Here is a 25,203-nt window from a genome sequence, read left to right on the forward strand (position 1 = left end):
GTTTCCTCATCTGTAAAAAGGGGAGGTGGAGTTAGATGCCTTCTTAGGGCCTTGATCTATGACCCTGTCATCCAAGGACCACAGTTTAACTGCTAGGAATACTTCCATGCATGTGGCGCCAGCCACTAACCTGGGCAGACTAAGGATTCCTAAAATGAGCCGGTGACACGACTCCTCTCGTGATGTCCCCTCCCAGAGCATCCCGTCAGTCATCAGCAGGGCCTTCACACTCCCTCTTGCCAACTACTCCATCAGCCCCAGGTCATGCAACGACACCCCACCAATCAGGGCCGGGCAATCATAAGATACCACTGCATCCCTAAGGCGGGAGTTAATGAAAATGGAGACGAGTCCAAGCATCTACTGAAATCTGAAGAAGAAAAATGAGGAACTAGAAAATATTTTAATATTCAGCAAAGATAAACTTCAAAAATTGAAACTCATTATGAAACCAATTGGGGAAAATTAACGGATGTATCTCAAATAGTTTGGACATCCTTAGACTGGAATTCCAAGAAGCTTCCTTTGAATTTGGTGACATGAATGCAAAAATTTTTCTTATTCTAAAAGAAAAATTCAAAGAATCGGGGCCTTGCTATCAGCAGTGAGGACCATTCACCCAGGCAGATGTTGAATGGCAGAAACACCTTGTGAGTGCTCAGCAGGCTATGCAGAAGGCCCTGGAAGAAACCACCAGCTTCTGGCCGGGACACATTGTAAAAACTGGGAAGTCCTTTTGGTCAATTAGAGACAACAAAAGGAGAACTGAATCTGGCAAACAAAAGCAGACCAGAAAAACAGTCCGAGTGTCACAGGAAGCAACTGGAAGCAAAGGGTTTCAGCCTTCCCAACTTGACTCCAGGGGCTCGCAAAGTAAAAAAAAAAAAAAAAGAGTGAGAGAAAACTCCAAAAGAAGGAGCATTGCAAGGTTTCAAGTGGTTTATGTGGTCAGAAGAACAACACAATAAAAATGCAAGTTGGATCCAAAGAGAGCCCCTGAAGCTCTTGTACCACTAATACAATGAGTGACGTGTCACATCGAGGAGATGGACGACTGATTGAAATTCTGCATTTCTGTGTCTCTGGGACAAATGAGCTACATCATCATTGGCTCAAATGCTTCCAAAATTACCAGCAAAGCATCTTAAAAGCTTCCTCTCAGATTTAATTTATTTCCTCTTCTTTTACAAAGGGCATCACAGATTTATCACCAAAAACAACACCAAGGAGCCTTCTAACTTGTGTTTGTGTACTTTATTATAATGCATGAGAAGGTTAAAATTAAAAAAAAAAACCTTTATAAACATAGTTAAGAAAATAAAATAATATATGAGCTGCTAAGAAAAAAGGGTGAGCCAAGTATAAAAAGCAACTTGTTTCTTATTCAGTAATGATTAAACAAACCAAGCCCCATAACACCCACACTGCCTTCACTATCACAAAGTCTTTGACTCAGTCCCACACTCATGACTTATTCACATACTTAAAATATAGTGAGAACTCTAGAGTATTTGATGTTTAATTAGAAAACGGCTATTTAAAACGGACCCCCTCCCCACTGTGGTCAGAAAGAATTCATGCAAAATATGGCATTTTTAAGGAGACATTTTAAGTCCATTTTGGTCCTGCCTATCTTTAAATCTATTATTATCCCTCCTATACAGAATTATATATGGCATTTCAGTCTAACGAGAGAAAGATGAAAGTGTCTTATTAATAACTCAATGTACATGGATGACAGCAAACTGCACAGCTCTCCTGAAAAATACACATAGTTCTCTCTTCTCAGAGAATCTTTCTTGAGTGACGGCAAAATATCGTTTGGACTTGATGAAAGGATGATTCTCCGCATATGTCAAAGGAGGTAGAGGCTGAAGGCTTGAATCCAAAGATCCCACTGAGCCAATGGATGACGGCCATGCCCATGATCTCCTTAGCTTCTGCCCTGGACACGCAAGTAGAAGACCATGGATGGACACAGTCAGAGACTGACCGAAACCAGAGATGAAAAGGAAGAACGCACTGAAAGCAATGGCCACTTGTGCAAGGTCGGTCTGAAAGTGAGTCACAGCTGATGGGGAACGTATTCCCACAAAAATGACCACATGGGAATGCAGGCAACCAGGGCCTCAAAGCAGCTCTGGGAAAATGAGTCTTTCATCACCAAGAGAGGGGAGATTCGCTAGGTATTCTCAGGGTACGTGGCCAATCAGGTGCCAGCTCTGCTTCTGACGCTTCTGGCTGTGTGACCAGCAAGGGATGTCACCCCGCAGGTTCCAGACCAGTCTCTGAGTTTATAAGTTGCAGGGAAAGGGCTGATCCACATTTCTCTGGGAATCCAAAATCGCACGTTCAGTCCTTCTCTAAAGCTCCTACAACATTAATGAAGAACAGGGTCCATCATGGCCATGACAGAAAGATGCACACGGCCTCTTTAAAGAAAAAAAGGGGGTGCTGGCCTCCACTGGAGTGACCACTTTATCCATCACTACATTGGGAGGCTGGCATGCCATCCCCCAGCTCTCTGCCCTACCAGCTCTCCAGCCACTCCCTGCAGCTGGCACCTGGCACTTGGTGAGTGGGAAACAACTGCCCCCTTCCTGGGGGAGGAGACACAGCAGTGACAAAGTTCTAGCTTTGCCCGGCAGCTCGCACCATCTCTGAGCTGCCCACCTCCGTGCTTTTAGCCAGCAGGACACCCACGGCCCAAGCAGTGGCCCAGGCCGGCCGTGTCGAGGATCGTTCAGTTAATGCCCAGGGCGCAGCAGAGGGACGGACCGAGCCCTTCTAGGTGTCATTAGCCAAGGAACGGCGGTGCCCTGCACCAGAGGACCCTTTGGGGAGGGGTTCGAAGCAGACCTTCCCTCTCTGCCTGAGCAGCCAAGTTACGCCTAAGCCTGGTTCTCCCCGCAGCTTGAGCTTCCCTGCCAGCATCACTTTGGGGCTCGAGGAAGCTGATGACTTTCCCCAAGAGGCTGCACCCCGCCATGTCACTCAAAAAAGAATGGCTCTTTATCGGCTCCAGTCCCTCAGGCCCAGTCCTGTCATCATCCTTGACCATCGCTCACACTCATCCCATGTCTCCAAGAGCCCTCACGTGGGGTCCTGTCTCACTGGGGCAGCCTCGCCCTTCTCTCCTGGACTGCTAAAGTGGCCTTCCTTCCCATCAGCTTCCTGCTCAGGCCTCTCCCTGGGCCTTCGCTACCCGGCTTTGAAGGAGCAGCTCTGGCCGGGGCATCCGTCACCAAACACCAGCCTCTCCGGGGCTTTCCAGGCTCCTCGCGAGCTGGCCCTTTCCTGCCTTTCCAGCTTCTTTCCCAAACTCTGGTCCTGCTCTGCTGGTCTCCGGGCCTTTGCCCTGGCTGCTTCCCAGAACCCCCTCGGGCTTCTTTCCCATAGCTGTAGTGAATAGTTCTGAACTATTAGCAGGGGCAGGGAAGGGGGGCTGGGGTGCAGCCTTCGCCCTCCCGGAGCCACGGTGCGTTTCCTTGGCTTGTGCAGCAGCAGCCAGGTAGCCTCCTGGGGCAGGGAGGGGGCATCACCTGAGGGTTAGTGCCCTCTGGCGGCCCAGTGGGGACGCTGTCCTGGTTTTGTTTGTTTTTAGGGGAGGACGCTCACAGAGGCCACCATGATAACCCTGGAGGACCCCTGCCTGACGGCAAGTATAGCTCCACCCAGTGGACAGACCAGGCACTGCGCTCCTGCTCTGGGATGATGAATGGAGATCCTACTTTGGGGAAGGCAGCCCAAGAGGCAACAGTGCTGTGGCCGTGTCCAGGCCCCGCACGGAGCAGCCCTCCCAAGGAGGGTCTTTACTGATTTCTGTTTTAGGGGCTCCCAGGTGGTTTAATGGACGGACAGCAGGAGCTGGAGCTGGTCGGACTCACACAGGATCCACTGGACTTAGCCTCTGTCAGAAGAATTTTCTTCAGGTTTTCTATCAGATGTTAGAATTTTGTATCAACCCCACTTCCCCTCCCTCACCTTCAGTCTCCCTAAAACAGGGATGATCAGGGCCCCTCCCTCCCAGGGCACTTGAAATAACCGTTGCAAAAGGGACTTTCTAGTCAGCAAACAACGAAAAAACCAGGATTCGTGTATGGAAGCTCTCGGAAGCTGACTCTGCAGCAACTCCAGTCACTACTGAGAGGACGGCGTGTATGACACTGGCTGGATTTCCAGAAGGATGCGTCGGCCGCCCGCAGGTTCATGCTCAGGGTGAGTCAGTACCAGGCTCGTCAGCGCTGAGGAGGCAGCATCACTTCTGTGCGGGCGCACCTCGCCGCAGCTCCGTAAGAATGGAGAGCTCAGAGCGGAGCTGTCCACTAAAAGCCCTGAAACTCCCCACTGACCTTTAACTCGGGACCGCACACAGCTCTTTACTCGGAACTTCCTGCTGAAATGGCTGCCTGGTGGTTTGGGCCTAGCTCAGTTGTCTCAAGTGCAGAGACATGCGGTTATCAAGAAAACTAACATCCAAGTCACGCGCCCAGATCTCCGAAAATAGTGGTCCCCGACTTGCGAGTAATATCAAAGAAGTGGAAGAGAGAACAGTGGCCATCTAGAGACATGGAAGGGCAAGAAAAGGGGGAGCAGCAAAAAGCAGTAATGTAAAAGAACCCCGAATCTCCTGATAACAAAAGCCAGCAATCTAGAGGATAGCAGGAGGAAAGGGTCAGAGGAAGAGGAAAAGCAGCAGGCCCCATAACAGCCCATCGATTGAATGAATATAGTTTGAGGAACAAAATAAAAGGAAGAGAAGTGGAATAAATGAGGAGAGGGGCAGCTAGGGGGCGCAGTGGATAGAACGCCAGCCTTGAATTCAAGAGGACCTGAGTTCAAATCTAGTCTCAGACACTTAACATTTCCTAGCTGTGTGACCCTGGGCAAGTCACTTAACCCCAAAAAACCTCAAAAAAAAAAAAAAAGGAATCAATGAGGAGAAAAAGGTGAAGGATAGAGGGAAACTTGTGTTGTACCTTAATCACACTCATGGTTAAATAAAGAAGGAAATACAACTTTTTGTAATCTCTTAGGAGGTACAGGGACTTGAGGAGAATGGGAGAGACAGGCAAAGGAAGAGATTTAAATGAGGATTTAAGAAGATTTAAACTCAGAGAGGGCTTGTAGTTCTATTGATAGCTCTTCACATAGAGGAAGACATGTGGGGTTATATATATGTATTATATTTTTCAAATAGACCTATATATAGGCCTTTTCAACATATAAATATATATAAATAGACCTTTTCAAATTAGAAATATATATTTATGTGTCTATATCTATCTATCTATCTATCTATATAGACCTATAGATAGATAGATAGATCTAATTTGAAAAGAGGAAGAAAGAATCACCATTTAGAATAGCCACTATATTCTAGGCTATATATTTTAATAATATTATCTCATCTAATAGAGACAAGGAAACCACTTCTTCAAAAAAAAAGTGATAAGCTTCCGTGGAGCCATTGTGCCTCAGGAGAAGGAAAAGTGGAGGTCTCAGAGAGACTAGCAGCCATAAGCATGGGAGTCATGGAACTAAAGAAGAAAGTATATGGCATATGCTTAAGAAGGTGATCAGGGTGAGATCAGAGGATAGAATTAGATCAGAATTTGTTGCACAGAATGATCTATCATAGGGCAATGCATAGATAACTACCACTTTCCTCATGAATTTTAATTCCAAGAATTAGACACAATAGGAAAAAAAAAAAAAAACCATGGGCAAAATTTTAAAATGCATAACAGAAATTGATTAGAAGAGGAAAATCAAACTTGGTACTTCAGAAACCTTAATTCTATGAGGAACACAAAAAGATGAAAGAAATAATAAAAAAGTATATAAATCATAAGTAAAATACTTATACAGAATAGACAGAGGAAAAGAGAATTAATGACAAGAACAAGGCTTCTTTAATGAAAGGCACAGGAAAAAACACTAACAAAGGAATCTGGAAAGGAAGAGAAGAGATTCTGAACTATTAACTAAGGTTATGGGAAAGAAAAGAAATCAATGTTAAGTAAAATTCCAAAACTAAGAAAAGAGTTGACAAACAGAAGGAGGTTTTGAGAGGAAGTGAGCTTATGAGAATAGGGTTGCATAAAAGTAGATAAAGAAAAAACAATTATAGGGATAGAATAGTGATTTAAAAGAGGAAAGGGAAAAAGTATAATAAATCTTAGAGGTATGAATGGAGAAAAACTGGCTCTTGTAACTTTGCATGAGAATAGATGAAATAATCCAATAAAAAACTGACAGGTTGGATGAAATGAAAAATCTCACAATCTGTTGCTTACAAGAAACACATTTTAAAAAGTTAAAAAAAGTAAAAATATACACAGAATAAAGCAAAATTTACTATGTGCATCAGGTAAATAAAAAAGTAAGAGTTGCAATCATACTACAGAAAAAAATAAAAACAAAATTTCACAATATAAACAAAGAATTGCATTTTAATTAAATCAACCATTGAAGAAAAAAAACCAATGTAAATATTAAACTTATATTCTCAAAATGGCATGCCATCAGAATTAACAAATGAAAACTAAATGGAGTTATAAAAAGATATAGATGGTATTACAATGATAGTAGAAGACTACAATGCTATTCTTTCAGAAGCAGACATATCTAACAAAAAGATAAATAAAAAGAAAGAATTGGAAAAAAAAAGATCATTTAGAGGTCAAAGAGTTATGGTAGTTTCTCAATTGGATGATGAAATAATAAACATACTTTAAAAATATTTCATTGAGCTTTTATTAAAAATTGACCGTGTATTAGAGCACAGATAAATTTCAGATAAATGTAAAAAGGTGGAAATACTAAACACATCCTTTACACACCATGATTCAATAAAATAATTATCAATTTGGGGAGCATTAAAACTGAAGCAGATCTAGTAGACAAAATACCAAATGAGTAAATCAAAAAAGACATTACATGAGAATTAATACTTATATGAAAGACAATGACAATGATGAAAAATGCCAAAATTTCTGAGATATAATTAAAGCAATCCTTACAGGAAAATTTGCATGTTTTCATCATCGGCATTGCCATCTCTGGGGGCCTGGTGTTAGCATAGCCCAGCCCAAATTAAGAATAATCCATCAATCACAGTTTATTGAGTGCCAAGAGCAGGCAAATGATTACAGTATAATCTAGTGTGATTCAGTTTAATCCATTCAGGTCCAATTCAATCCAGGCCAGTCAAGTCTGTTCCAATCCCATCTAACCTGATCTAGTCTACATTTATCTGATCTAGTCTAGTCTAAACTGGTCCACTCTGGTTCAGCCTGGTCTAATCTTATCCAATTCAGTTTATCTGGTCTAAAATCTCTTTCAGTCTAGTCCAATATGATTAGGCTAGCAGTCTAATGTAGTCCCTTCTGGACCAGGTAAGTCTAATGTAGCCTAATTCAGTCCAGTTCTGTTCAAACTGCTCTAATCTATTTCAACCTTGTCCAATCTTATTTAGTCCATTCCAATGGACTTCTTCATGGAAGAAGTTTGCTCTTCAGTCCAATATGGTCCATGGCACTCTAATTCAGTTGAATCTGGTCTAATCCATATCAGTCCAGACAAATCCATTTCAATTCCCTTCAGAATAATCTGGTTGAAGCCATTCCAGTTTACTGCACTTCAATCCAATATGGCCTAGTCCAAATCAACTGAATCCAATAAATAAGCATTAACTCTACCACTTGTAAAGCACCATTTTCTGGGCATAAAATATATAAAAAAGACACAGTCCTTGCCCTCAAGAAGCAGATGTTTTATATCTCAGGGAGTGTAGGGGGTGGCGACGATATGCATCTTGAATAGTATAAGAAAAGATGAAGTTTCATGGTGCAAGCGGAGAATTAGACAAAAGGTTTCTTCAGAAACTTTGAAAAAAGAATTCAGAAGTTTAGCTGAGAGAATCAAGGAATACTTCACAAAGAAGAAGATGCCTGAATTAAACTTTGGGAAGAGACAGATTCTGAGAGATGCTGGGAAGAGATGGAGGGGAGAAGGGGAAAGTGAGGCACTAGTATTGCAAGTCTGAAAAAAAAACCAAATTGTGTCCAGATGACTGTCATCAGGCCTGTTGTTGCATCATAAACTAACTACACTCTCAGATGGGATTAAAATATATGTTAGAGAAGTTTTCTTCACTAAAATTAAGAAAACAATGACACAGGTAGTTCTTTGTTCAAATGTATATCTATCTCCAGATACTGCTACTTGATGTGAAAGGAGATTTTCAACATCGGTAACCGACTTCAGAGAGGCTATTTTGTTTCTGTTCATCTCCAAAAAGTCTGGGCATGTGATTTCATTAAGGAAATAAAATACTCTGGGGGCCCAAGACTCAATGAAAATATCATTCTTTTTCTATCCATAAGCCCACCATACTCACATACCCTGAGCCAACCAACCAAAAAAACCTCAACAAACTTTTTTTCCCAATAAATAGTTTTCAAATGCAATTCTTGTAAATGATTAAAAAAAAAAGCAGGGTAGAAGTGTGCGTCTTTTGACATTTTAGGCCCAGAAAAGTAGGAGGGTAGCAGGATGTTTGTAAGGGTCAACAGAAGATGGCAGTAACAAAGTCTCTTCCTTAGCATCATTCTGTTGTTCTTAAGAGAAGGAAGCTTCCAAGCAAGCTGACTCCTTCAGAGAGCATTTCTTATCAGTTTTGCCAACTGATCTTCCCCTAACCTCTACCATGACATTTTTTTCACCTGGGGTGGATGACGCCTTTTCTCTTAGTGAGGCAGTGCCCATTCACCCTCCCTCTTAGCAAGCCATCAGCCCATAACTTACATTTCCCTTAAAATCCCTTTTGAATGGGGTGGATTTTTTTCTGAGATGCTCATTCTCATCTTTGTCTATGGTAGACAGGATGGCCTAGCAGCATAAATGAGCCTCATGAGAAATCCATCCTCCAGAAAGAGAAGCTTCCCCTGATATTTCAGGGAGAAACAGAAAGACAAGAACCGTCATTGGCAAAAAGGACAGCAGCTTGGCCCACTGGAGTCTGGCTCATGGGACACTCCTTCCTAATGACATTACTGCGCCCTGAAGCTGGGATTGGGGGATGTAGCTGGGTATTCCAGTTCAGAAATGCAAAAGATGCAAGAACTGGGCTGGAGGAGGCTTGGCTAGAACTAGCAGCTGGTTAGTCCGGAACAGAGCCAGTTCAAACCCCCCATCACAGTTCAGATGGGCAGGCCATATCTCCAAAGAAGCATATCTTCAATGACCTGCACCTTCCATCATGGAGAAGAACCCTGTGTTCTTTCACTGTTGCACGGTTCTTCTGGGGGGGGGACTCCTGGACTTTGACTGAACTGCTGTAGTTATTTATGCTAGGTAAACAGTGCACATTTCTCTCAGGGGGACAGCAGCCATTGCTTCTCCATAGATGTCAACTCTGATGGAGCCAATTTTGTAGCTGGTGGGCAGCAGCCAGGGATTGATTCATGGATCCAAAATGGGAATAGCCCTCAGCGGCCATCTCATCTACCCTGATCTGTTTACAGATGAGGAAACTGAGGTTCAAAGAAGGGAACATCCCAAATATCATTTTATTTTGATGACTGGGCAGAGGGGAAGAAATCACCCAGAACCCTGGTGAAGGAGGGTAAAAGTTATAGTGAGGAGTTTATAGCAAGATCACGGGATCATTTATGGAGCAATTTTTCCAAGTGTTTCATGGTACCACAAGGGGAACAAGCATTTATGGAGGGCTATGTGCCAGGAACTTTGTCAAGCACCTCTACGGATACTATATCAGTTGATCTTCACAATGACCCTATGAGGTAACTGCTGTCATTGTCTTCATTTTACAGTTGAGAAAATTGTGGCAAACAGAAGCTAAGTGAGTTGTCCATCATCACATAGCTACTCAGAATCTGAGGCCAGATTTGAACTCAGACTTTCTGGATCTCTGGCCCGATGTTTCTTCCACTGACTCCCAGCTGCATCCACAATGAAATAGTCATGGAGAATCAAGAAAAAACTAGTCAGTGGAGAAAGGACACCCTATTCAACCACAACTGATGGGAAAACTGGATAGCAAATTAATAGAAATTCAAGTTAGGGGGATACCCCTCATCATATATCACCATAAGCTCCAAGTGAGGATAAGACCAAAAGAAAAAAATTGAATGCATCATGTTCTTCAAGCTTTCTTAGAACCCAATAATATTCTGTCACAGTTATGTCCCACAATTAATAGAAATCTTTGCCTCCATTATGTTCTGCTTTTTTAAAAAAAGTGTTGCTGTAAATCGTTTTGGTGGATATGGGGTCATTCTTTTTGTCACTGATTTTCTTGGGGTCCCTAGCTAGAGTCACAGAATATAGATATTTTGGCAACTTTATTCTCATAACTCCAAATTGCTTTGCAGACTGGATAAACCAATTCATCACTCACTAACCATAGCTGTGGGTGTCCCTCTTTCCCTCCCCTGCTGATTGTTTCCTATCTTTAACCAACTTGTTCAGTTAGCATGTAGGATGAAAGGGGTAGCTTCAAATATTCTTTGATTTGTATCTTCTGATTATCAGCGCACTAGATCAATGTTGTATGCGATTGTTAGTAGTTTGCAAAGCTTCCTTTGACCTCTTAGGTATTGGAAATTGCTTTTTTTCATCATTTTTAAATGTTTTTCAAGTTTATATTTACACATAAGATATATAATGGATAAGCTAATGGAAACCAAGCAGAAAAAACTTGGTGGAACTCAGAGCCAGAAAAAATAATAGAAATGACACAAAAACACATAAAATCTAAAACAAGAAGGTAATTCATTCTACCTGAAATGGCATCGTTTTTTGTCCCGATCAAACCTCTGGAAAGACTGCTCTAGACATCCAAATGATAGGGCCAAATTTCATGAGCCGAGGCAGGAAAACTGAAAGAAAAAGATGAAAAGTGAAGGTATAGAAGGTGATGGACAAACAGAGTATCTTTTGCCTCAGATCACTTTTCAGTGGTAAGTCATGTCAAATTGAGCATTCCTTATTCCCAGGTATGAATTAAGTAAAAATTCACAGCCATGAAGGACCCACCATGGATAGTACAGAGCTAAGAGCTAGGAGCTACCAGCAAGGACATCACATCCAACCCCTTCATTTCACAAAAAAAGGACACTGGCCAGGAGAATGGAATCAATGTGTCCCTATCACACAGGGAGGAATCATCAGTCCCACGTAGATCTGAGCTTCCCTCTCTGTCTCTAGAGTCAGGATTCTGTTCTTTCCATTACACAGACCATGGCACCTGAAATGAGGAATCCCCTTTTGAGGTCCTTTCCTCTCCCTTGGCTTATGTCAAACAGCCACAGATTTCAAAGGGAGCTTTAGAGGGAGAGAGAGGAGGATATCCCCATGTATGTGTTCAGTAGTTTTCTTTCCACTTCAGTAAGTGCATATCAGGGTTGAGACCTGTGTTATCCAGATTCATGTTGAAGTGGAATCTTTTAATTACTGGAGTCCCAGTGGTTTCCTTTCAATAGCTTTGTGGATATGAGCTGGCAATTGAACCCAAACACCTTTATTATTTGCCTATTTTGCTAGGAATTGTGCTTGTTGCTAGGTTCCTATCCTTTGCAATCTGAATGTTGATCTCGCCTCTGCCCTTTCCAAAGTTAACACTGATCTCTTGGAAAAATAATTAGGTCTTTATTGATATCCCTCCTCCTCTGCCCCCACTTCATTTTCTATACCAGTTTTTTTTCCCTTTAAATGATAAAGAGAAAAAATCATCAAAACCAACCAAGCCAAAATAACTCTACCCTTCCCAGATTGTTCTTCAGTTAATCCCATTAATTAGGATTACGATATCCTCATAATCAGTTCCTTGGAATTTATCTCTATGTGGAAAAGTCAAATATCAAATATCAAATTTCAAATGTCTTTTGTTCTCCAAAGTTATAATCTTTTTGTCATCATGTACGGCCATCCCACATGATCATTCAGCTACCATATTTTACCTTTGCTGCATTTCTTGAATTTGGGAAGAATTGGGTAGGACCCCTTTATCTAGGGCTTCAGCACCTCTCATGATAGCCTCCTAACTGCTCTCTCTGCCTCAACTCTCTCCTTTCAACAAATCCTCTCCACTGCTGCCAATGTGACTTTCTCCAAGTAGAGCTCTGACCAGATAACTCCCCTCTTCAATCAACTCCAATATAGCCTTCAGAATCAGATGGAAATTCCTCTGCTTGCTTTGCAATGCCTCCACTTCCTCACCCCATGGGACATTTCTCCACCATTCTTTAATCCAAATTGGTCTCTGTCCATGGTACTAAATCTGTCCATGGTGCTGCCTTTTCTGTCCATGGTGCTGCCTCTTCTGTCCATGGGGCTACCTTTTCTATCCATGGTGCTACCTTTTCTATCCATGGGCTGCCTCTTCTGTCCTCATGCCCTTGCAGGGATTGCTTCCCATGACTGGTATGTATTCTCTCCTTACCTCTGTCTCACAATGACCCTCCCTTCTTTGCAGAACACAGCTCAGGCACCACCTAATACCCTGTCCACCACTACCCCAATTATGTGATGTTGTCTCTCTCAAACTATGTTGTTTTTAAAGACTTTATACATAATTGAATTTTTTCAGGACAGTTTAATGGTGAACTGGTTACAGTAAGGGCTTGGAGTCAGGAAGATTCATCTTCCTGAGTTACTTGCTGTGTGACCCTGGACAAGTCACTTCACCCTGTTTGTCTCAGTTTACTCATTTGTAAAATGAGCTGAAGAAGGAAATGGCAAACTATTCCAGTATTTCCTCCAAGAAAATCACAAATGAGGTCATGAAGAGTCGGATATGAATGTGAACAACAACTGTATTTATTCATGTTACATTTGCCCTGCATACTTTATCTTCTTATCTCCCTTATTGGAATGTAAGCAGCATTTGAGCCAATGACCCTGGCCTCTGACATTTTCTCTGCCTCTCCCCCATGCCTGGAATATTTTCCCTCATCCATTCCAACCACTAACCTCTCTGGCTTCTTTTGAGTTCCAATAAAACCCCATTTCCTGCAGCAAGCCTTCCTCAACCCCTCCTAATTCTGCTGATTTCCCTCTGTTAATGAGCTCTTCTTAATTCTGTATAGAGCTGGCTTTGAAAATACTTGTTTGAATGTTGTCTTCTTCATTAGATTGTGAGCACCTCGAGGAGAGGAGCCTCTTTTTGCATCCTCAGCACTTGTCACTTTTGCTGGCACATAGTCAGTACTTAATGGATATTTGTTGATTGATTAAAATCATTTATTCTTTGTATTATCCCCAGAGTTCATCACAGTGCATGGCACAAAAAAGTGCTTACTAAATACTTGTTTATAGATTTTTTTACATTTCAAGGGTGAGCATTTTTAAGCACCAACTATGGTAGTAAAGCAAAGAGTAGTCTTCTATTTTCCCTTTCTGGGCAAAAATAATTCCATTTTGGAATAAAATTTCATTTCAACATCACTGTCACCTCTAGCCCCTAAGTTTTCATCTTCCCCTTGGGAAAAGATGACAAAATGGCAATCCTAGCCCTTCCTGGTTATAGGTCCTGAGGCCAATGACAAGACCAGAAGAATGTTCCCAATGGATGGCTCCAAGGACCAGTGGCTTCCCTGCCGTGAGGCCAACATGAAACCCATTCAAACCATAGAAGTAGCTTTTCTCAATAAGCCCATGTATGTTTCTCACGACTGTAGTTTAGAACTATGGATGAATTGCAACCTTATATGCACTCAGTCCCTAACGTCAGACCAGTTTTCTTTCCTTGATAATACAAGTCTAGCCATCATCCAGCTATTCAAAAGACAAAGAGAAAACAGCCTCTTCCATCAAGAATCTTACATTTGAGTTGGGGATGTTATCTGTACACACATCAATATATAGAATATGTATGAAAAATAATAGGAGCTAGTTAGAAGAGAGGGGTACCAGGAATCATGTATGGTAGGGGAGTCAACAAACTTATCACCTAGGAGGTGGGGCTTGGAATGGGAGAGAAGAGAGAGTTTTGGAGACAGATGTGAGCCAGGAGTGCATCCCAAGCAAGAGTAACAGCTACTGCAAAGCCCCTGATATTAGAGATGGAGCAGCACCCATAAAGACAAGCAAGAAATCACACGGATTGAACCACAGAGAATGAGGAACAGAATAGTGTAAAATGAGGCTGGACAGGTCCCTGGGAGGCAGAGGGGGAAGAATTTAAGTTCTAAATACATTTTCCTAGACATTGAAAATGCAAGGTAATCTGAGGAAGGGAGGATGCTGACACCTGGCGAGACTCAAGAAAGGGATTTCTCTAGAGCTGAGCCCTGTGAAAAGCACCATGAATGGGGCCCAATGTACAGGTGGGCACAATTTCTCCTTACACCTCAGAATTGCTCCTGGTGAAGCAGGGATGACCCCACATCTCAGCCAGCACAGATTTCTCTGAGAATTGGGATTCATGAAAAGCCTTTGTCAATATAAAGCCAACTTTATTTGTGCCCCTAAGGCCTCTGGGCTCATTGGTGCAGCAGGGCTTTTCTTCATCGGAGCCAAGCAAAAACTGAATTCTATTCTCAGCTGGTCTCACCGACCATGTTTGGGCTTCCAAACTGAATCACTGCTCTGCTCCCCCAGTAGGAAGAGCACATTCTGTTCTCTAAAGAGAGAAGCCAGACATGGGGAGGGATGCTAATCCAGACCAAGCTATGCGTCAAAATGGGCTTAGGTTTACCAGCAGATCTCTGGTTAGTCTCACAGTGCTGGGGATTGTCAGAGAAAATTGGGTTTGACTTGTAATTGCAAAAATATGATCAAAATCATTAAGGGAGTGTCTGGAACAAGATGTCACTGGGAGTTCCTTCTTTGATCGTAATTAACTTTGAGTATTGTTGGAGCTCATCCCACAGGCAAAGCTTTGCCTCCCGCTCTCCCCCTTCTTCTTCCAAGTAGCACCTAATTCTTCAAGAAACTGTTTTTGTAGGAAAGAAAGAGACTAGTTCTGTTCTGTTTAGACTTGGATTATTTGTTTTTGTTTTTGCTTTGCTTTTTCTTATAAACAGTGAAGAGACAAAAGAGAGGAAATGATGACATAAATAAAACAAATATTTTAAATAAAAATATTTAAAGTTTCCCATAAGTCAGTTAACTGTCTAGCTCAGCAGTCCTTTGAATTTTACAGCAAGAATGCCAAGAACAATAATTAATGGAAACTGTTGGAATTTCCAAAGTTTACTCTGTATCTTTGGGCAAAATCAGGTCAATTATTTTATGGGCAGCAAAGGTCAATCTATTTTTCATGGGCCTTGATTGTCAAAACCAGCTGATGGATTATGTGGGTAGACTCAGTCTTCTACTCTTCCATTTCTTGGACCACCTTGGCACTTTTCAGTCTTCTCTCCTCCAGCCATGACTACCCCAATGGGGCATCTCCTTCTCAATTCCCTGTTGCTATAGGACATAGCAGTCAAGGTTCCAAAACAGAGCTTTTTTGGAATAATAGATCAAGGGAAGTCTATGGAAATGAGCAAGGGTTTCTAAAGGCTGATTACCTATCTGGAACCTGAAGGGAAAAAGGTCACAAATTGCCTCATTCATCCAGAAGTAATAACTACCCTCTGTATCACTCTCCTCATTTGTCTGAAAGATGGAAAAAACTCATGAATCATGGCTAATGAAATCCTAAAAAGTGCTATGACAGGGGGTGCATGGAGGCCACCGACTGAAGTAGAGAAGACATGGTGGACAAAGACACAGTGCTGGATCTGTTTGTGGACTTCAGGCCATGAAGAACTCTAGCCTCAGAATTCTCTTCTGCTACTGGGAAAACTGTCCAATGATAGCAGCAGCATTAGGATTAACAACTGGGTTGTTTCTTGTTCTTTTTTCTTCAATTTTGCCATTTTAATTGTATTTGTTTGTTTATTTGGTGAGGCAATTGGGGTTAAGTGACTTGCCTGGAGTCACACAGCTAGGAAGTGTTATGTGTCTGAGGTCATATTTGAACTCAGGTTCTCCTGACTCCAGGGCTAGTGCTCTATCCCTTGTACCATCTAGCCCACTTTAAGTTTTTAAAATTTCCATAGTATTTTATTTTTCCAATTGTGTGTAAAGGCAGTTTTCAACATTCATTTTTGCAAGGTTTTGAGTTCCAATTTTTTTTCTCTTTCCCTTCCTTATCTTTCCCCTCCCCAAGACAGTAAGCAGTCTGGTATCAGTTATATATGTATAATCAGTTTAAACATATTTCCATATTTGTCATGTTGTGATAGAAAAAAAAAACAGACCAAAAGGGGAAAACCATGAGGAAAAAAGCAAACAAAAAAGGTGAAAATAGTATGTTTCAATCCACATTCAGTCTCTTTAGTTCTCTTTCTTGATGTAGGTGGCATTTTCTATCCCAAGTCTTTTGGGATTATCTCGGATCACTGTATTGCTGAGAGGAGCTAAGTCTATCATAGTTTGTTTTTAGTTCTTAACAAGGGGTTTAGGTACTAAAGCTCCCTTGATTGTCTGAACAACTATGGACATCTCCAGCCTTGTCTACCGGTTTCCAGATGAGGCAATCATAGCTTGAATTAAGTAGAGTAACTTATGCAAGGTCATTCATTGGAGAAGAATGAGGCTCATACTCAGCTTCTCTGGCTCCAAACCAGGTCTTATGGAATCATAGAATTAGAATTTCAGAGTCTCTGAGATGAAAGGGATTTATGAAGCCACCAAGTCCAAACTCTTATCTGAGCAAAAGTCTCTCTTGTTCAGGAAACTCGGGTTGCATTCAGAACCAGTCAGTCTGTCATGTATTAAATGTCCATTATTATTATCAAGACTGCGATGAACAGTGGGGATACAAAAAGAGATAAAAAATGGTCTCTGCCCTCAAGTTGCTTATTTAGGGGTGACAATATGTAATTGACTGTGTCATATAATATCTATTCAGAGTGAATGGGGAATAATTTCAGACAGAAAGATGAAGAGCGCAGGAGTAAGAAGGTAGCAGTCCTGCTGCAACCCATGCTAGGCAGATCATATCTAGAATAGCATATTCAATTCTGGGACTTTATGTAAAGAAAGGATAAGGAGATGGTTGCTTGTAAATATCTGAAGGGCTGTCATGAGGGAGGGGGCTTATGCTTGGTCTTGTTAGGACAATGCCATTGGTTCAACGTAGGAATAATGTTGCCTCACTCCAGTTCAGAGTTCTTTTTTTCTGAAATTGGGGTTAAGTGACTTGCCCAGGGTCACATAGCTAGGAAGTGTCTGAGACCAGATTTGAACTTGGGTCCTCCTGAATTCAAGGCTGGTGCTCTATCCACTGCGCCACCTAGCTGCCCCCTAGTTCAAAGTTCTTTACAATTTTTCAGACACTGACTGTAGCTTGCAGTCCCATCTGCCAGAGTTCTCATTTTCTCTGTGAGAGAGCAAGGGCTGGGGGATGCGGGCTATTTGAAATCAATTTGTTGTTTTCATCATTTCTAACTCATTTTGGGTCCCTCATCATCACTCTTAATTCTATTTGTTCCCAATGGTGGGCCATTCTTTTTGGTAGAAACAAAAATATAGGAGCCAAATAAGAATGAGTAATTGTTTCTTCTTCTCTCCATAGTTGACAAATTTCTATCAATGTTACAAAGGAATAAAGAATGGAATTCATTGAGAAAGAGGTTGGACAAACCAGAGTTGTTGAATAAATAGGACCAACTTCTTTGAAAGGAACATAAGCAATGTTCCTGGTCCATAAACATAATGTTAGAGACCACAGAAAAATAAAAAAAAATACCATTAGAAAATCAAGATTATCATGTAACTATTTTGCCTAACAAACATCTATTGTTGTCTAATAATCGGTCAGGTATCACTGATAGCTGGATGGAAGATGGATTATGGGAAGCTGATGAGTGCTGCTATTGTTAAGGAAATTCAGAGGGGAGTGGTCACCACTGATTTGTCTCCAACTCTCTATCAAGTGTTGATTCTCTCAACACTGGCTTCAGCCTACTCAAAGGGTCTGCATTATAGGGATGGTGAGTTAATGTTTTAAGGAGCAGCTTCCAGAATGTGAGTTTGTAACCATAAAAGGATGCAAATATAAAAATTTAAAAGTCCCTCCTTTTCTTTGATGATCAAATTTATTTCACAGAATATAAAGGAAAAGACTGACTCTGAGGATCATTTCTCCCTAATTTTAGTTTTATTTTTTTTTATAATTTTTTTGTAATTTTAAGTTTATTTCACATGAAAAGTAACAACATTGAGGAGATGGAAAAGCCCCCCTGACCTGCATCATGCAGCAAATGCTGTCTCTCAGCTTGTATCTAATGTAAATAGAAGCCAAGGGCAACACTGGCTGAGAGCCCAAGGTCAAGTGCAAAGGCTGATGTAAGAGGATGAGGTAAGAGAACGAGCAAAATGACTCATAAAGCAGTGACAAGGAGAGAGAGTGAGCCTGCAGAGAGCTTGGCATGCAAGCCACATAGACTGGCTCATTGAAAGGGGCTTTGTAGAGGAGCCCAGAAGGAGGACAAACAGACATTTGATGGGCTAACTGCCACTTTAAACAGAGATCTCTCAAGATTGAACACCAAGATTGGATTTTACCAGTTTGATGACAATGGGAGAGAAATGGTGATGACATTTAGGAAGATGGAGTCAAAATGGGCAAATTCAAAAGAAAGAAGTTCAAGCTGAGAGCATCACCACCTAAAAAATCTTCAAGGATCCAAATTCAGTGTTCTTCCCAGAACGCCTCCTTTACTTCACTTTTTAAAAATGACTGAGGAAAATATTCACAACCATTGACCTACATTCCCGATTTTGTGTTTTTTCAAATATTTGTGAAAATTGCCTTTGCATATACTGAACATATTCATGATAAAAAAAAATGACAAATATAAATTCAGGCTCTCTTCTCTTCCTAATTATTTTTTCCAATTAACACTCATTTATTTCTTCTCTTCCTGCTTTCCTCTTTTTATCCCCATTTTAAAAAGGTGAATTTTTCTCGACAACTTGGAAAGCAATTTGGAATTATCACCTCAAAGTGATTAAAACGTGCACACCCTTTGACTCAGTGACTCTGTTTCTAGGCCCATACCCTAAAGAAATTAAAGACAGAACAATAGCATCCATTTGAAAGTAGCTGCTATTCCAGATGGATTTACATGTGAATTCTACCAAACATTTAAAGAACAACTAACTCCAATGCTATGTAAACTATTTGAAAAAATAGGGATTGAAGGAGTCCTACCAAATTCCTTCTATGACACAGACATGGTACTGATACCTAAACCAGGTAGATCGAAAACTGAGAAAAAAAACTATAGACCAATTTCCTTAATGAATATTGATGCTAAAATCTTAAATAAGATATTAGCAAAAAGACTTCAGAAAATCATCCCCAGGATAATACACTATGACCAAGTGGGATTTATACCAGGAATGCAGGGCTGGCTTAATATTAGGAAAACTATTAGTATAATTGACCATATTAATAATCAAATTAATAAAAACCATATGATCATCTCAATAGATGCAGAAAAAGCATTTGATAAAATCCAACATCCATTCCTACTAAAAACGCTTGAGAGTATAGGAATAAATGGACTATTCCTTAAAATAATAAGGAGCATATATTTAAAACCTTCAGTAAACATCATATGTAATGGCGATAAACTAGAACCTTTCCCTATAAGATCAGGAGTGAAACAAGGTTGCCCACTATCACCATTACTATTCAATATAGTACTAGAAACTCTAGCCTCGGCAATAAGAGCCGAGAAAGAGATTCAAGGAATTAGAGTAGGAAATGAGGAAATCAAATTATCACTTTTTGCAGATGACATGATGGTATACTTAGAGAACCCCAAAGACTCTGCTAAAAAGCTATTAGAAATAATTCAGAATTTTAGCAAAGTTGCAGGATACAAAATAAATCCACATAAATCCTCAGGATTTTTATACATTACCAACACAGTCCAACAGCAAGAGATACAAAGAGAAATTCCATTCAAAATAACATTCGATAGTATAAAATATTTGGGAATATATCTATCAAAGAATATATATATCAAAAATATTTGGGAATATATCTACCAAAGGAGAGTCAGGAATTATATGAGCAAAATTACAAAACACTTGCCACAAAAATAAAGTCAGATTTAAATAACTGGAAAGACATTCAGTGCTCTTGGATAGGCCGAGCGAATATAATTAAGATGACAATACTCCCTAAACTAATTTATTTATTTAGTGCTATACCAATCAGACTCCCAAGAAACTATTTAAATAACCTAGAAAAAATAACAACAGAATTCATATGGAACAACAAAAGGCCGAGAATTTCAAGGGAAGTAATGAAAAAAAAATTAAGTGAAGGTGGTCTAGCTGTACCTGATCTAGAACTATATTATAAAGCAACAGTCACCAAAACCATTTGGTATTGGCTAAGAAATAGACTAGTTGATCAGTGGCATAGGTTAGGTTCACAGGGCAAGATAGTGAATAAAAATAGCAATCTAGTGTTTGACAAACCCAAAGATCCCAACTTTTGGGATAAGAATTCATTATTTGACAAAAACTGCTGGGAAAACTGGAAATTAGTATAGCAGAAACTAGGTATGGACCCACATTTAACACCACATACTAAGATTAGATCAAAATGGGTCCAAGATTTAGGCATAAAGAATGAAATCATAAATAAATTGGAGGAACATGGGATGGTTTACCTCTCAGACTTGTGGAGGAGGAAGGAGTTTGTGTCCAAGGGAGAACTAGAGAGCATTATTGATCACAAAATAGAACATTTTGATTACACCAAATTAAAAAGTTTCTGCACAAACAAAACTAATGCAAATAAGATTAGAAGGGAAGTAACAAATTGGGAAAACATTTTTACAGTTAAAGTTTCTGATAAAGGCCTCATCTCCAAAATATACAGAGAATTGACTTTAATTTATAAGAAATCAAGACATTCTTCAATTGATAAATGGTCAAAGGATATGAACAGACAATTTTCACATGATGAAATTAACACTATTTCCGCTCATATGAAAGAGTGTTCCAAATCACTATTGATCAGAGAAATGCAAATTAAGACAACTCTGAGATACCACTACATACCTGTCAGATTGACTAAGATGACAGGAACAAATAATGATGAATGTTGGAGGGGCTGTGGGAAAACTGGGACACTGATGCATTGTTGGTGGAGTTGTGAAAGAATCCGACCATTCTGGAGAGCAATCTGGAATTATGCCCAAAAAGTTATCAAAATGTGCATACCCTTTGACCCAGCCATACTACTACTGGGCTTATATCCCAAGGAACTACTAAAGAAGGGAAAGGGACCTGTATGTGCCAAAATGTTTGTGGCAGCCGTTTTCATAGTGGCTAGAAGCTGGAAGATGAATGGATGTCCATCAATTGGAGAATGGCTGGGTAAATTATGGTATATGAAGGTTATGGAATATTATTGTTCTGTAAGAAATGACCAACAGGAGAAATACAGAGAGGCTTGGAGAGACTTACATCAACTGATGCTAAGTGAAACGAGCAGAACCAAAAGATCATTATACACTTCAACAATGATACTGTACGAGGATGTATGGTGATGGAAGTGGATATCTTCAACATAGAGAAGAGCTAATCCAATTCCAATTGATTAATGATGGACAGAATCAGCTACATCCAGAAAAGGAACACTGGGAAATGAGTGTAAACTGTTATTTTTACCTTCTGAATCCAATTCTTCCTGTGCAACAAGAAATTCGGCTCTACACACATATATTGTATCTAGAATATACTGTAATATATTTAACATGTATAAGACTGCCTGCCATCTGGGGGAGGGGGTTGGGGAGGAAGGGAAAAAATCTTAATAGAAGTAAGTACAAAACTTACCCATGCATATGTACTGTCAAAAAAAGTTATAATTATAAAGTAAAATAAAAATTAAAAAAAATAAAGTAGCTGCTATTAAAATTTGGTGGATAAGAAGCCTTTTATTTTTGTCACTGACCTCTTTGGGGCATATTATAGTGGGATCTCTGGATTAGAGAACAAGGATATTTTAGCCACTTTATTTGCATAATTGCAAATTGGTTTCCTGGATGCATTAGTGTGCCTGGCTTTCCAGAAGTCCCTTCTTCCAACACTGACATTGCATCTTTGTCAATTTATTGGGTGGGAGGTGAAACTTTAGAGTTGACATTTCTCTTATTGTTAGTTATTTGGAAGTTTTTTTGTTTTTTTTCAGATTATTGCAAATAGTGTGCAATTCTTTGGAGAATTGGTTGTTTATATTCTCTGGTGACTTAGCTTCTGGGGATCTGTATGTATATAGATATAGATAGATATAGATATAGATATATACACACATATATAAATATATATATACATATATATATGTATGGAGAAAGAAATGGTGAATATGCATGAATATATTTTGTACAGATTGATTTTGCCAATATTTCTCTTATTCATTTTTTGTTATGTGGGGGAGGAAATAAAGGACATTTTTAGGCTAAGACAAAAGGTATCAGTACTCTTATATTTTAAAGAGAAATACATAATTTAAATATCAGAGTACCAGTAATATTTAATAAAAAGGTTGTTTCTGTCTTATTTAAATTATATTCATTTTATTCCTATAAATGAGCTCTTCAGTGTCTTGCAATAGAAACAGCTATTTGAACTTTGTATAGTCTCTCTCTTCCTTATCTGGTTAAGAATATGCCACTTGGCCATAGCTGAGAAAAGTTTTGATGGTGTTCTAGGGAGATAGCAGGTCACAGAGCCAGCCTCCGAGCCAGGAAGAACTGATTCTAGACTCGTCACTGAGACATGCTGACAGTATGAACTGAGGCAGATTTGCTCACTTTTCTCTGGTATCTCCCTAACACCAGGAGCTGCAGGGAAGGAATGGAAGCTCAGGGGCACAATGATTTTTCTTCCATGACACCATCCCATGTCATGCTGTCAAGATGACCCAAGTCATTTTGGGAAAAAAGAACTGGATGCCCAATGTTGATAGATCATTCCCAAGTCAGTTTATCCACAATGTCCTTCGCTTGTGGCCAACCAGCTCACTCTGGGATTGATGTGTCAAGGAGCCATTGGTAGCAAGCTGTCTGTAGACTCATAGAATATTGGGCCCAGGTTTGGCCATCATCCTTAATATAATGGAAAAAGTGCAAAAGATTTTGATGAAAATAGTAGGAAAAGACTAAAGAGGCAGAGGGGGGCAGATAGGTGGTGCAGTGGAGAGAGCACCAGCCTTGAATTCAGGAGGACTCGAGTTCAAATCTGGTCTCAGACACTTAGCACTTCCTAGCTGTGTGACCCTGGGCAAGTCACTTAACCCCAGCCTCAAAAAAAAAAAAAAAAAAAAAAAAGAATAAAGAGGCAGAGCAGATTAAGAGAACAGGGATCATTTAGATGGGACAAGAAAACGTGAAACTGCAAATTCATTAAAGTATTCATGTACATCAAATTTGTTTTCTAGATGGAAGCAGCGATACAATCAGTTGTTCCTTTTTCTCTTTTTTAAATTTTTTCATTTGTTGGGCATTTTTGTTTCTTTGATGAGGCAATTGGGATTAAAAGACTTCCCCAGGCTTACACAGCTAAGAAGTGCTACGTTTGCTGCATTTGAACACAGGTCCTCCTGACTTCAGGGCCAGTACTATCTACTGCGCCAGCTAGCTGCCCCTCCTTTCTCTCTTAATTGGGCTTTTACAAAAGAAATCAGCTTAATTAAATAACATAACATGCCAGGGATAGACTGAGGAGGGAGGGGCCCTTAAGGGAAGGAGGCAGTGAGATCATCTTCTGAATTCTGCAAGGACAACCTGGAGGCCTGAATGATGCTGGGGGTTAAACTGTGGCCTGCCTCCCGCCTTGGTAAGGAGTCCTTTGCAAACAGCCTCCCTCCGACCTGAGCCCCATTGCCAAGGATGTGGGTCCTAGAGGCGAAGGGAGAACGCTCTGAAAAGTTTGAGCTTCTACAGACTGCACATTGTCATTTAACACCTACCGGGGGGACATTGAGATGACCTTTCTCTGCAGGAGGGGCTGGAAAAAGGGAACTTCCAGACATTTTTATTGCAATCTCAGCAAAGTCTCCCAGAATCTCGGAACTGCAAGAGACCTCAGAGGCTACTGAGTCCAGACTATTTGTGAATGAGAATCATGGGATCCTTGATTCCCGGGGGGGGGGGGGTTCAGCACAGTGTTTGGCACATTGGGCCGGTGATGTGAAATATCAGCCATGGCAGTTATGAGTGGGCTCCTCTCCACACGCAGAGGCTGGAGATTGATGACCAGTTATGCGTGTCAGAGGGAATTCTGGGCCGGCACAAGGTAGGGCACAGCCTCTGGGGTCTTCTTTGGGTGTGGGAAGGTGGGATGCTGCAATTCCTCACTTCTGAAAGAATGAAAGACCAGGATGTCCCAGCTTCTCCAGGCCCCAGGCAAGGGTCCGAGCTCTCAAGGTCCCAGCCCCCAGCGGCATGGCTCCTTAGAAAAAGCCCGCTTGCCTTTCTGCGTGGGGGCTTTGCTTCATGTAGATGAGAGATGCATGCTAGACATTTCCAACGGGAAATCCTAGGCTGCTATTAACCAGGCCTGCAACACTAGAGGGCAATAGAGCACCACACACCAGGACATGGGCCCTGGGGAAGGGGACATCCCGGGAAGGTCTCTCACACTGAACCCCCTTGGAGACTTTCCCCAGACCTCCCCCCAGTGGGGCTGGCACTGTGCCACCCATACCAAACTGGAGCCCGTCCACGTATCTCCAGATCTCAGGCTCCCAGCTGCAGGGCATGGGTGGGCGCCGGACAAATACCCAGCTGCCCTCGGTCCTCCTGGTCCTGATGCCTCTCCTGGAGGGGTAACCTCAACTGCAGTTGTTCCCATCACTTCTCTGTCCAAGGCCCTCTCCTGTCCCCTGGCCCACCTTGTGCAAATGATAAAGCAGATGGAGCTCTCCCTATACACACTGGTCTCCCTCGTCCCCAAGGGGGGACCCTCCCCCAAACACTACGCCCCTCAGACCACTCTCTATCCCAGACCACCCTCCCCTGTCTATCATAGGAAGCCAGATATTGATCTGGAAGAGAGCAACTCACCTATTTTACAGATGAGGAAACTGAGCACCAAGAAGGTTCCTTAAGTGAGTCTGAGTCAGTCTATTTAGGCAATAGAAAACATCAG

General features: G+C 41.1%; 1 protein-coding gene across 7 annotated transcripts in view; it reads right to left on the reverse strand.

Annotated features, from left to right (window-relative positions):
• Nucleotides 1-25,203, reverse strand: part of PCBP3 (poly(rC) binding protein 3) — a 259,617-nt gene that overhangs the window by 82,275 nt on the left and 152,139 nt on the right. For 6 of the 7 annotated variants that reach the window (XM_074264505.1, XM_074264507.1, XM_074264511.1 and 3 more), the window contains exon 2: nt 10,810-10,907. The exons of the other annotated variant lie outside the window; for it this stretch is intronic. The gene's annotated coding sequence lies outside the window, so the exon portion shown is untranslated. The remainder of the gene's footprint in view (nt 1-10,809; nt 10,908-25,203) is intronic. 7 annotated transcript variants of the gene reach the window in all.

Source organism: Sminthopsis crassicaudata, chromosome 4 (assembly GCF_048593235.1).
Source record: "Sminthopsis crassicaudata isolate SCR6 chromosome 4, ASM4859323v1, whole genome shotgun sequence".
Taxonomy (NCBI): domain Eukaryota; kingdom Metazoa; phylum Chordata; class Mammalia; order Dasyuromorphia; family Dasyuridae; genus Sminthopsis; species Sminthopsis crassicaudata.